Source organism: Ipomoea nil, unplaced genomic scaffold, assembly GCF_001879475.1.
Source record: "Ipomoea nil cultivar Tokyo-kokei standard unplaced genomic scaffold, Asagao_1.1 scaffold1993, whole genome shotgun sequence".
Classification (NCBI taxonomy): Eukaryota; Viridiplantae; Streptophyta; class Magnoliopsida; order Solanales; family Convolvulaceae; genus Ipomoea; species Ipomoea nil.
The window spans coordinates 3,979,923-3,994,033 of record NW_017618421.1 but is presented as its reverse complement, the minus strand read 5'-3'; positions in this window follow the sequence as shown (position 1 = coordinate 3,994,033).

Sequence of the window (14,111 nt, the reverse complement as noted above, 5' to 3'; positions counted from 1 at the left end):
ATCGTTTATGGTATTCCATGACGGTGGTCGTTCCTTGTTTCAGATGGAGGAACTCTTCGTGCATAGATGCTTTTACGTGTGTTGGATAGAATCGTTCTCGTAGACGTGTTTTGAGGTTTTCCCAGTCGAACCCTGGTTCTTGTCGGTAAGCGGGTCCCTTGTGGATCCACCAAAGGTCTGCCTAGTGTCCGAAGTAGCCCTAGAATTTGTCGAGGGTCCGGATCCATTCCTCCAGGATCACGGGGTCTTCTTCTCCTGAAAACGTGGGGGATCGATGATTCGAAACTTGTCGGGCGACGTCCGAGTTTGTGTTTGATGGAGGTGGTGGGGGTCTGTTATTGCGAAGAGCCATGTCGCTTAGTGCTTGGGCGACTTGTATCAGTTGCTGCAGGGTTTGGGTTAGAGGGTCGTGTATGTCGGGTTCCGGTGTCCTTGATTGTCTTCTGTTTGGTGCCATGTTGTCGTCCTTTTGGGTCAATGTTTATAGGGATGTTAGGTGAGAGTTTTGTATCCTTTCTTTGGCGTGATAAGCAGAGGGAAAGTTCCTTTTAGATAAGTGAAGGGTAAAGTGAGGGAGAGTTATGTGTAGGTTTCACAGTCTTACCGTGCGTCCTAAAGTTCCTGAGTCCTACGTTCCTAAATACTTAAAGTTCAAGCCTATTGTCTTAAAGTCTAGTCTTAAGAGTCTTATCCTAGGGTCAAACTTAGGCTCTGATACCAATTGTAACACCCCGAAAATTTTAAACTTTTGAAGCTTATATAATAAAGGTAAATGCTCATAAATCCCAAAACATACATAAGAGTACGGGGTGCTATGCCACACCTGAGATAGAGAACTCAGGTGCACAGGCTTACTTCTAGAATCCTCAAATAGTATCAATACATAAACATGGCACGCAGGCCGAAAGGAAAACTATCTACTGTATGCTCCGAATCTCTAGCGCGCTCCAGTGTCTAATCATCTGTGCCTGAAAGCCAAATATATCTGTTCAGCGAGAGATGCTGGTAACCCACTCCAACGCGTTGAAATACAGTACATATAGATATATACATAGATATAAGAAAAACCATTTCGAAGCATGAAGATATATCCTAAGAGACTCTAGCTTTTAAAACAGGGAATAGACTTGACAGATAGGGATAAGCACCGCCAACAATCATAACCAAGCATACACAATTACTAGCATATATCCTATGGTCACGTTTTCACATCATAACATTCATAACATCAAACCATCCATATCTCATCACACAGCACACTTTGATGGCGCCACAGGACCAATCGCAAGCCCATACATGAGGGTCAGCGCATATAGCTCTGACACGGCCCCGCAGCACCCTGCCTCGTATCGCAACACGAAGGGGTCGATCGCAACCGACCGATGAACCGCAGCTCATCATAATGTTTGATCGCAACCAAACAGTGGGCCGAAGCCCAAGAGTAGTCATCTGACCGCAACCAGGAATATGAACCGCAGCTCATGTAAAACGTTTGATCGCAACCAAACGGTGGACCGCAGCCCGAGAGTGTAAATCTGACCGCAGCCAGCTTCTGAACCGCAGCTCAGGAATAACCAATTTGATCGCAACCAAATTGGGGTATCATGCACACGTAACACATAACAAGTACATGCAACCCACATTGACACATTGGGAAGGGGGAGAAATCGTATAATGAAACCTATGCGTGATCATTCACATACTAGGAATAATCCTAAGGGGTTCATACTTCTTTCACCTAGGTCAACGGGATACCAATTCAACTAGCATGCAATATATAAGCCTCGTTTATCCTACGAGCGGTACCCGAAACATCAAACCAGACATAGGCACGACAGACGGAGTCCGTTGGGACACCACGGGGGTCGGGGGAACATCAAACGGGGAAGCCGGGATCCCGAGGTGGGAAATCTCCAACGGGTTGCTGGTGGGTGAAGGGTCACCCGCCGGCTGACCGCCGACGACAAGTCTCCGGGCAGCGGGTGCCCGGCGGGCAGTCGCCTGCCCGCCGGCTGCCCGCTGCCGGCGATGTCAATTCTGGCCGCAGGTAGGTGGCGGGTCCCCTACCCCCACCTACCCCCCACTGACTCTCTTTCACAATAAACGCCCCGGGATCCATTGTGGAACCCGAAACCATGCTTAGACACTTTTAAACGCAATCGATGACACCACGTAGACAATTAACGGATCAAAAGCGAGAAACGTACGGCACGTACTCTATTATGCTTCCTAAATACAATTAACGCCCAAACATGCGAATTCCCACCCAACATATCAAGAATAACACCACACGAGTTTCACGATACATCCTAGGGCTCTAATTATATTTAAATCATCAAGAACGTAATTCATCCTTTAACATCAAGAACCAATACAATTCATCAAGAATATCATATAATTATCAAGAATCCGAATTCCTCAAGAATATCACACAATCATCAAGAAACCCTTATCATCATCAAGATTATCAAGATAAAAACATATCACCAATTATCAAGATCACATCATCAATATCATAAACAATTCATCAAGACACAAGAGTATAGGGGGATGCCTAAGATGGAGATCATAGCTAAGAAAATAGGTTTTGTTGAGACATGGGTTACCTCTTAGCCTTAATTAATTTCCTTGGCTATGGAGGGTCTTTCTCTATGTCTTTCTTCTTTCTTGATTCCTCCTAGGGGAATTCTTGGAACTCCTTTTGTGGTGAGAGATTATTGTGGTGGGGGTTCTAGGTGCCTCCTATGTCCCCTATTTATATATCTAAGAGTCCTAATTAGGGCCCAAATACTATAGGCTTGCTAACTCTATTCCTTTTAGGACTAGGGGTTAGGTTTAGAGGTGAGGGCCCACGGACTATGGTGGGCCTTTTCCTAATTAATTATTGTAATTTAATTCTTTCTTTGGATAATTGGTTAAATGATTAATTGATTTTAGGGGTCGTAACACGGGGTGTTACAGCACCTCTCGTTGAGCCACAGCAAGAGTACTCTATTGCCCAAGATCGGCCTAGGAGGATAATTAAAAAATCTGCTAGGTACGCTAGTGACGATGAAACCCACTTGGTTGCTTATGCGCTTTCAGTTGCACAGGAGGTTGATGGTGATCCATCCTGCTATTCTGAGGCTATTTTCTATGCCAACTCGTCCAAGTGGTTGGTTGCTATGCAAGAAGAGATGGAAAGTCTCCATAAGAATTCCACTTGGGAGCTGGTAGAGTTGCCGAATGGTAAACGCCCATTGAGCTGTAAGTGGATTTACAAAAAGAAAGAAGGCATTCCTGGGGTTGAAAAAGTACGGTGGAAAACACGGTTAGTTGTTCGAGGTTTTGATCAAGGTGATGGTATTAACTTTAACGAGATTTTTTCTCCAGTTGTTCGTCATACTTCTATATGTGTTCTACTTGCTTTTGTTGCTCTTTTTGATTTGGAGCTGGAGCAACTTGATGTAAAGACTACTTTCCTACATGGAGAGCTTGATGAAGAACTTTGCATGTACCAACCTGAGGGATTTGAAGTTCCTGGGAAGGAACATTGTGTCTGCGGTAACACCCCTGATTTTCAAGACATTTAAAACTTAATAATAAAGGTGATATCTCATTAAATCCCAAGGCGTAACATAAGTGTACGGGGTGCTATGCCACACCTGTGCTAGAGAACCCAGGTGCACAGGCTGTCTCACTACTATCCTCTGAAATGTAAATGCATAACATGGCACGCAGGCCAAAAAGGGAGACTATACTACTTCTACGCTCCAGATCTAGCGCGCTCCAGTGCTCTAATCATCTGTGCCTGAAAGCCAAATATATCTATTCAGCGAGAGATGCTGGTAACCCACACCAACGCGTTGAAATACAATACATATAGAGATATATATAGATATATGAAAACCATTGTGAGCATGAAGATATATCCTACGAACTCTAGCTTTTAAAACCGGGAATGACTCGACAGATAAGGCCAGACACAAGCAACAGTTATAACAGTCGTATGCAGTTCATAATCGATAAGGCAGATAAGACGGGGCATAAACAATGATCACCACCCATCATAAACAATCCCCAACATAAATCCCATAGTCACATTTCTCCAAGGCATTCATAATCACAGCTCATCCATATCACAACACATAGCACACTTTGTTGGCGCCACAGGACCAATCGCATGCCCATACATGAGGGTCAGCGCATATAGCTCTGACACGGCCCCGCAGCACCCTGCCCCGTATCGCAACACGGAGGGGTCGATCGCAACCGACCGATGAACCGCAGCTCATCATAATGTTTGATCGCAACCAAACAGTGGACCGCAGCCCAAGAGAGTGTATTATCTGACTGTAGCCAGGAATTCCCATCTGACTACAGCCAGCCTCTGAACCGCAGCTCAGGAAAGATGTCACCTGATTGCAGCCAGGAATTCCCATCTGACTACAACCAGCTTCTGGACCGCAGCCCAGGATACCGTCATCCGACTACAGCCAGGAATTCCCATCTGACTATAGCCGGTTTCTGAACCGCAGCTCAGGATGACCAATCCGATCGCAACCGAATTGGGGCAACACGCACACATAACACATAGCAAGCACATGCAACCCACATTACACATCGGGAAGGGGGATAACGCGTATAACAAACCTATGCGTGATCCACCACATGCTAAGAATAGTCCTAAGGGGTTCATACTTCTTCCACCTAGGTCAACGGGATACCAATTGAACTAGCATGCAATATAATAGACTCATAAACCTACGAACGGTACCCGAAATATCAAACTAGACATAGGCACGACAAACGTGGTCCGTTGGGACACCACGGGGATCGGGGAACATCAAACGGGGAAGCCGAGGTCCCGGGCGGGGACAAATTCCAGCGGGTAGCCGGTGGGTGGTGGGCCACCCGCCGGCTGCCCGCCAGAGTTACTGTTACGGGCAGCGGGTCGCCGGCGAGCAGCTGCCCGCCCGCCGGCTGCCCGCTGCCGGAGACACCAAATCGGCCGTGGGTAGGTGGCGGGTCCCCTACCCCCCACTGACTCTTTTCGTCAACTTTTCGCCCCGGGAACCGAGGTGGAACCCGAAACCATGCTTAGACACTTTACAACGTAATTAACGACAACACATAGACAATTAACGGATCAAATACGAGAACCGAACGGCACATAACCTATCATGCTTTTCTAAACATAATCAACACCCAAACATGCGAATTCCCACCCGATAATCCAAGAATAAGATCATACGATGCAACCTAGGGTTCTAATCACTTTTATATCAACAAGAATACGATTCATCTTCTAATTGCAAGATTCGGTAAGAACAACACATAAACATCAAGGATGCCAATTAATTATCAAGAACATCATAATCATCAAGAACAACACATAATCATCAAAATCCCAATTAATCATCAAGAATATCATCATTATCAAGAAACTCCCAATTATCAAGATTATCAAGATTCCCCATGGAATCATCAAATCAACAACAATAATAATCACCATAATCTCGCCATTCACAGTAATATGGGGGAAACCCTAAGGGGAAATCATAGCTATGAAAATAGGTTTTGTTGAGACATGGGTTACCTCTTAGCCTTAATTAATTCCTTGGCTATGAAGGATCTTTCTTTAAGCTTTCTTGCTTTCTTGATTTCTTCTAAGGGGATTCTTGGAGTTCTCCTGGGGTGATGGGCGTTTATGCGTGTGGGGGTTCTGGGTGTCCCCTAAGTTCTCTATTTATATATTTAAGACTCCTAATTAGGGCATGAATGGTATGGGTTTACTAATCCTATTCCTTATAGGATTCAGGGACTCGCTTTAGGGATAAGGGTCCATATTAATTAGAGCGGATCCTAATCATAATCTGAATAGTAAAAGGTTTACTATCTTTATTCCTAATAGGCTTAAGCCTCTAATTTAGGCAAGGGTCTACGGTTCATGGTGGTCCCCATTAATTAATTAAAGGGGAACTTGACATAATTAATCATATTTAATTATTATTAGCGGGATTAGTTAAATAATTAATCCAGGATTAAAGGTCGTAACACGGGGTGTTACACTCTCCCCCCCTTACAAGGGGCTTCGTCCCCGAAGCCCGGTGTTCTAGTCCACCCCTTCACCCCTAGACATCTCGTAGTTCGGCCTCCTGGGTAGGGGTGTGGCCCCACATTTGTCTTAGTTTGGGGTAGGCTGTACTTTTGGTGGCGTTGTGATAGAGAAGTTATGGGTGTACCTCGGTTTCCTGCGCTGGAACTGGGCGCCCCACGAGTGCCCAAGGCGGCCTCAATTGCTGCCACCCTCTGATCGAGTGCGCGTGTGGTGCGAATCAAGGATGAGAACCCTTCTTCCATGATTTGGTTTTGCCGGTTGAGCTGTGCGAGAATGCGCTCATTGACCGAGCTCTCGCTTTGATCTCTCGGGTCCCTTCCGGATCGTGGTTACACTGTCGGGTCGGGCCCGTCATCCTCCTCCTGTTCCTCATTCTCTTCCGTGCCTCCGCAATCTTGCATGGCCCGCTTGAGCTTTTTGTTGGAGATGTCCAACTGATCAACCAATTCCCTACGTTCCTCCTCGGGTTTTTGGCAAATTTCTTCGAGGGTGAGATAGTGTCCTCCCTCGGTGTAGTAGATGTCGTTGCGGCGGAGGTTTTGGGCATTGAAAACCATGCCATTGGCGGTCTTGACTTCGGTGTGGCTTAGGTCTACCCCCTTCTTCTCCATGATCCAACTTAGGATCATCCCGTAAGGTAGGCTAAGCCGGTTGCTTGCTTTGCAAAACTCTATGTGTTTTAACATGAGTGCCGGCAGGTTGAACTTGATTTTATGTTTTAGGAGATACGCAAAGGCGCACTCCAAGCTCCCTACATCCTTGCTCTTGTTATTGGTGGGCAAGAGGCTATCGGTTATAATCATAACCAGTATCTTTTGCTCCGCCGATAGCCACTTTCGGTTGGGTCGAGTAGCCGAGGTGAATCCGTCCTCTTTCCCGAGTAAGTACCCGAGGTAGTCCTTGTATCCCGTAGTTTGGGTGTCAATCCACCCTTTCCGGTCATAGTCGGACACACCCGTGGTGGTCAATTTCAAGAGCTTGGCCAAACGGCCTTCGGAAAGCACAATTTCCTTGCCGCGGACTTTGGTGGTGATTTCTACCTTGTCACCCCGTTTGGTGGCCACAAGGTGTTGATAGAACTCCTTCACCAATTCGGGGTACGTGTCCCCTTTGATGGTGAGATATGTATCTAAAAGTCCTTGGTATTTAAGCATATTAACCAATTCCGGAGAGAATTGGTCGGGTTCAAGTGCTTTACCTCCGATCACGGTGTAATCGGCATTGTTCCACTCCGGGGTGCGGATTCCGAGGGGTTTCTTTGGCATCGCGATAGGTGGTACTTTTCCGGTGGGTTTTCCGGCGAGGTTTCCGGCGAGTCGCCGGCTAGGTGGGCAGCGCGTTTTTCTTCGTGGGCGAGGAAGGTGGCGGCGAGCTGGGCTCCGGTGAGGGCTCGGCGAGGGGAGGCGGCGGCTTTGGAGTGGGGTTGGACGGATCGTGGCAGCGGGCGGCGTCCGGGCGAGAGGCGGGCGGTGCCGGCGTCGCGGGTCTTCTCCGGCGGCGATGGCGGCGTGCGGCGGGGTGCAACCTGGGCGGTCGGTGGTGGCTCGGCTGCTGGCGGCGGTGGTTTCGTGGGGCCGGTGATGGGGCGACGGGATGGTGAGATGGGTAGGAAGGGTGAGGGAGTGGGAGTGTGGGAGAAGGGGAAGAAGGAGAAGAAGAAGAGGAAGAAGGGTTTTTGATTTGGGGATTTTGTGGGTTTAAGGGTTTTGGAGGGGTTTATTAAGAGGGTGTTCCCTTGGGGTTTTAAGAAACACACATGGGCTAGTGGTTAAGGCTTTAACTTATAAATGAGAGGTCTAAGGTTCCATTCCCAATGGTAACATTAGGCATTCCTTGATGAGGTGATTTTTGTCCTTTTCCTTGTTTCGTCTTTTAGTGGGGAAGGGCTGGGTGGATGACGTAGCTCGTGTTTTACTCGCGTAGCGGGATTGGAATTTGAACAAAAGTGAATCTTTATTCATAACACTCTCTAAGTAGCTAAGCTAAGTAGACATGATGCTCCCGAAGTAATTTAAACTAAATAAGTGGTCGATACGATATAGGGAATGATTACACGGGGTGATGGTTTAACCTAGACAAAATTCGCTTCCGGGATTTTCTTCGGCGGGGTCCGTATGGTCCTCGTCTTTGGGGTTTGGGTTTTCCCCTTCTAGGTCCTCTTCGTTTCCGAGGTCGGCTTGCGTTTGGCTCATGACGAATACCTTCCCGGGGGCGCCGTAACTCCTTTGATGGCTGGTGCCCCCGTGTTGACCCACGGTGGTGGGGCGTGGTCTTTGGGGTTGAGTGCACTGGAAGGCCTTGTGTCCTTCCTCTCCGCAATTGAAGCATCGCCAGGGGTTGCCCGCGCAATCCTTGCCCCTGTGGCTTTTGTTGCATCTCGGGCAAGGGAAGCCTCTTGGATTAGCTTCGTTGTTTCCCAGGGGCGGTCTTTGGTTGGTCGGGTTGTTCGACCTTGTGCCGGTGTCGTTTCTCGTTCTTTTCACCGGCGGTGCCCCACTTCCAGTGTTTCTTCTTCGTATTTGTTCCTGAACTCCGCGTTGGAGTAATTGGATTCGATAGAGATTCGCGGCACTGGAGTAAGCCTCGTTGAGGGTTCGAGGTCTGCTTACCACTAGCGCCTTTCGAGCTTCGAAGTTGAGGCCTGACACGAATCTCTCTATCTTGGTTACTTCGGTGGGGACTAGCTCTGGCGCGAAGCGTGCCAGCTCGAGGAATCGTTTATGGTATTCTATGACGGTGGCCGTTCCTTGTTTTAGATGAAGGAACTCCTCGTACATGGACGCTTTTACGTGGGTTGGATAGAATCTCTCTCGTAGTCGTGTCTTGAGGTTCTCCCAATTGAACCCCGGTTCTTGTTGATAAGTGGGTCCCTCGTGGATCCACCAGAGATCGGCCTCGTGTCCGAAGTAGAACGAGGCTATCTCTACGCGGCGTTCCTCCGGGCATTCTACTACCCCAAAAATCTTATCAAGGGTTCGGATCCATTCATCCAAGACCGCGGGATCCTCTTCTCCCGAAAACGTGGGTGGTCGGTGACTTGAAACTTGTCGGGCAACGTCTGAGTTTGCGTTTGATGGAGGTGGCGGGGGCCTGGTGTTGCGAAGGGCCGCGTCGCTTAACGCCTGCGCGACTTGTGTTAGTTGCTGTAGGGTTTGGGTCAAGGGGTCGCTGGTGGCGGGTTCCGGAGTCCTTGATTGTCTCCTGTTCGGCGCCATGCTATCTTCTTTCTGGTCAGTGTTTATAAGAACGTTAAGTTAGAGTTCGATGCACTTCTTATGAAGTGATAAGTGGGCGAGGGCTTTAGAATAGGAAGGGTAAAGTGCGGGGAATTATGTGTAGGTTTCACAATCTCACTGCGCGTCCTAAGATTTCCGAGTCCTATGTTCCTAGGTACCTAGAGTTCAAGCCTAATGTCCAAAAGTCCGGTCTTAAGAGTCTCTTCCTAGGGTCAAACTTAGGCTCTGATACCAACTGTAACACCCCTGATTTTCAAGACATTTAAAACTTAATAATAAAGGTGATATCTAATTAAATCCCAAGGCGTAACATAAGTGTACGGGGTGCTATGCCACACCTGGGCTAGAGAACCCAGGTGCACAGGCTGTCTCACTACTATCCTCTGAAATGTAAATGCATAACATGGCACGCAGGCCAAAAAGGGAAACTATACTACTTCTACGCTCCAGATCTAGCGCGCTCCAGTGCTCTAATCATCTGTGCCTGAAAGCCAAATATATCTGTTCAGCGAGAGATGCTGGTAACCCACACCAACGCGTTGAAATACAATACATATAGAGATATATATAGATATATGAAAACCATTGTGAGAATGAAGATATATCCTACGAACTCTAGCTTTTAAAACCGGGAATGACTCGACAGATAAGGCCAGACACAAGCAACAGTTATAACAGTCGTATGCAGTTCATAATCGATAAGGCAGATAAGACGGGGCATAAACAATGATCACCACCCATCATAAACAATCCCCAACATAAATCCCATAGTCACATTTCTCCAAGGCATTCATAATCACAGCTCATCCATATCACAACACATAGCACACTTTGTTGGCGCCACAGGACCAATCGCATGCCCATACATGAGGGTCAGCGCATATAGCTCTGACACGGCCCCGCAGCACCCTGCCCCGTATCGCAACACGGAGGGGTCGATCGCAACCGACCGATGAACCGCAGCTCATCATAATGTTTGATCGCAACCAAACAGTGGACCGCAGCCCAAGAGAGTGTATTATCTGACTGTAGCCAGGAATTCCCATCTGACTACAGCCAGCCTCTGAACCGCAGCTCAGGAAAGATGTCACCTGATTGCAGCCAAGAATTCCCATCTGACTACAACCAGCTTCTGGACCGCAGCCCAGGATACCGTCATCCGACTACAGCCAGGAATTCCCATCTGACTATAGCCGGTTTCTGAACCGCAGCTCAGGATGACCAATCCGATCGCAACCGAATTGGGGCAACACGCACACATAACACATAGCAAGCACATGCAACCCACATTACACATCGGGAAGGGGGATAACGCGTATAACAAACCAATGCGTGATCCACCACATGCTAAGAATAGTCCTAAGGGGTTCATACTTCTTCCACCTAGGTCAACGGGATACCAATTCAACTAGCATGCAATATAATAGACTCATAAACCTACGAACGGTACCCGAAATATCAAACTAGACATAGGCACGACAAACGGGGTCCGTTGGGACACCACGGGGATCGGGGAAGCCGGGGTCCCGGGCGGGGACAAATTCCAGCGGGTAGCCGGTGGGTGGTGGGCCACCCGCCGGCTGCCCGCCGGAGTTACTGTTACGGGCAGCGGGTCGCCGGCGGGCAGCTGCCCGCCCGCCGGCTGCCCGCTGCCGGAGACACCAAATCGGCCGTGGGTAGGTGGCGGGTCCCCTACCCCCCACTGACTCTTTTCGTCAACTTTTCGCCCCGGGAACCGAGGTGGAACCCGAAACCATGCTTAGACACTTTACAACGTAATTAACGACAACACATAGACAATTAACGGATCAAATACGAGAACCGAACGGCACATAACCTATCATGCTTTTCTAAACATAATCAACACCCAAACATGCGAATTCCCACCCGATAATCCAAGAATAAGATCATACGATGCAACCTAGGGTTCTAATCACTTTTATATCAACAAGAATACGATTCATCTTCTAATTGCAAGATTCGGTAAGAACAACACATAAACATCAAGGATGCCAATTAATTATCAAGAACATCATAATCATCAAGAACAACACATAATCATCAAAATCCCAATTAATCATCAAGAATATCATCATTATCAAGAAACTCCCAATTATCAAGATTATCAAGATTCCCCATGGAATCATCAAATCAACATCAATAATAATCACCATAATCTCGCCATTCACAGTAATATGGCGGAAACCCTAAGGGGAAATCATAGCTATGAAAATAGGTTTTGTTGAGACATGGGTTACCTCTTAGCCTTAATTAATTCCTTGGCTATGAAGGATCTTTCTTTAAGCTTTCTTGCTTTCTTGATTTCTTCTAAGGGGATTCTTGGAGTTCTCCTGGGGTGATGGGCGTTTATGCGTGTGGGGGTTCTGGGTGTCCCCTAAGTTCTCTATTTATATATTTAAGACTCCTAATTAGGGCATGAATGGTATGGGTTTACTAATCCTATTCCTTATAGGATTCAGGGACTCGCTTTAGGGATAAGGGTCCATATTAATTAGAGCGGATCCTAATCATAATCTGAATAGTAAAAGGTTTACTATCTTTATTCCTAATAGGCTTAAGCCTCTAATTTAGGCAAGGGTCTACGGTTCATGCTGGTCCCCATTATTTAATTAAAGGGGAACTTGACATAATTAATCATATTTAATTATTATTAGCGGGATTAGTTAAATAATTAATCCAGGATTAAAGGTCGTAACACGGGGTGTTACATCTGCCGTCTACAAAAATCTCTTTATGGGCTAAAGCAAGCTCCAAGGCAATGGCATAAGCGGTTTGATGCGTGTATGTTGGGGCAAGGATTCTCAAGAAGCCAGTATGATAGCTGTGTCTATTTTAAAGAATTTTCTAATGGGTCTTTTGTCTATTTGCTTCTTTATGTTGATAATATGCTCATTGCTTCCCCTGATATGTCTCTAGTTGATGACTTGAAGTCTCAACTAAGCAATGAGTTTGAGATGAAAGACCTTGGTGCAGCAAAGAAGATTCTTGGCATGGAGATACACAGGGATCGTCAAGCGGGTAAACTTCATCTATCCCAGAAAAGTCTGTTGAGAAGGTGCTTGATTGATTTAATATGTCTAATTGTAAACATGTGTCTACTCCACTTGGTGCACATTTTAAGGTATCCTCTGGTTCATGCCCTAAGTCTGATGTTGATGTGGCTTATATGTCAAAAGTTCCTTACTCTAGTGCTGTTGGAAGTTTTATGTATGTTATGGTATGCACTAGACCTGATTTGGCTCATGTTGTAAGTGTTGTGAGTCATTACATGCATAACCCTGATAAGGAACATTGGAACGCCGTTAAATGGATTCTACGACACCTAAAGGGTACTTCGTCTTTGGGCTTGGTTTTTGATCGAAATTCTTCTGCATCTACTGACATTATGGGCTTTGTAGATTCTGATTATGGTGGTGATCTTGACAGACGTCGATCGCTTTCCAGTTATATTTTTACTCTTTGTAATTGTGCAATCAGTTGGAAAGCTAGGCTTCAGTCTATTGCTGCGTTATCTACGACTGAGGTGGAATATATTGCAGCCACAGAGGGTGTCAAAGAACCTACTTGGCTACGAGGTTTGGTTATGGAACTTGGTGTTTCACAAGGTCAGACCGTTGTGTTCTCAGATAGTCAAAGTGTTATCCATCTCACCAAGAATGATACATATCATGCCAAAACCAAACACATTGATGTCAGATACCATTTTATTCGAGATGTTATAACTGAAGGAGATATAACCATTCAGAAGATTCATACATTGGAGAATCCAGTAGATATGCTCACCAAGCCTCTACCTATTACTAAGTTCAAACAATGCTTGAATTTAGTTGGTTGTTCCGGTTGTTAATTTTCACAGTGGATTTGATCCAAGGTGGAGATTGTTAGAAATAATATATGGCTCAAAATCCATGAGACCATTTCCCTATTGTTGATGTCCACGTGCCTCCACAATGTATGTCTGCATGCCGCAATTACCGCATCACTTCACATTTCATGCACATTTATCTCAATTTTGAATGTATAAATAGTGTAGTATTATTGCTTGTAATTTTTTCATTCTTACATCAATATAATTCTCTTTCCTTGTCTATCTCACGCAGCATTTAAATAAATATATATATTTTATATATTTTATATTTTTCTCATTTTAGTATTTCATTTGTGGTTTTATATATTCTCCTATTATTTAACTTATATATATACATATATATGTATATATGTATATATATATATATATATATATATATATATATATATATATATATATATATATATATATTATTTTTTTTTTATATCAGAAATGAGGGGGACACCCAAGAAAAACAAAAAGGTCTCATGCTCCCGATTGGGAGATGCGCCGCACTAAAGATGCTCCAATCTTATCGAGTGCAATCATACAAAGAAGCGTCGGTGGTGGTTCGTCCTCTTTTCCTTGATGTGATCTTTGTCTTCTGAGTTGGTATTTCTTCACCTTTTTTGGACCTATCAATAGTGTTAGGACTCTTATGTTTGTAGTCCATTAGGATTCTCTCTATTTCTCTATATCCTTATTGTACAGACTTTCATTCAGTTACGGTAATCAATCTAATCCTCATCTGGTATCAGTATCCAGGTTTATTCCATGGAAACCTTTGGAGAGAATGATGTCGGCTCTGTTCGTGATTCATCTGAACGGAGTGTCTCCGAGGTTGCCCCCACCCCCGTTTATCCGAAGACGAGCCTATCTTCCGCACACCACTTCGTTTCCATCAAAC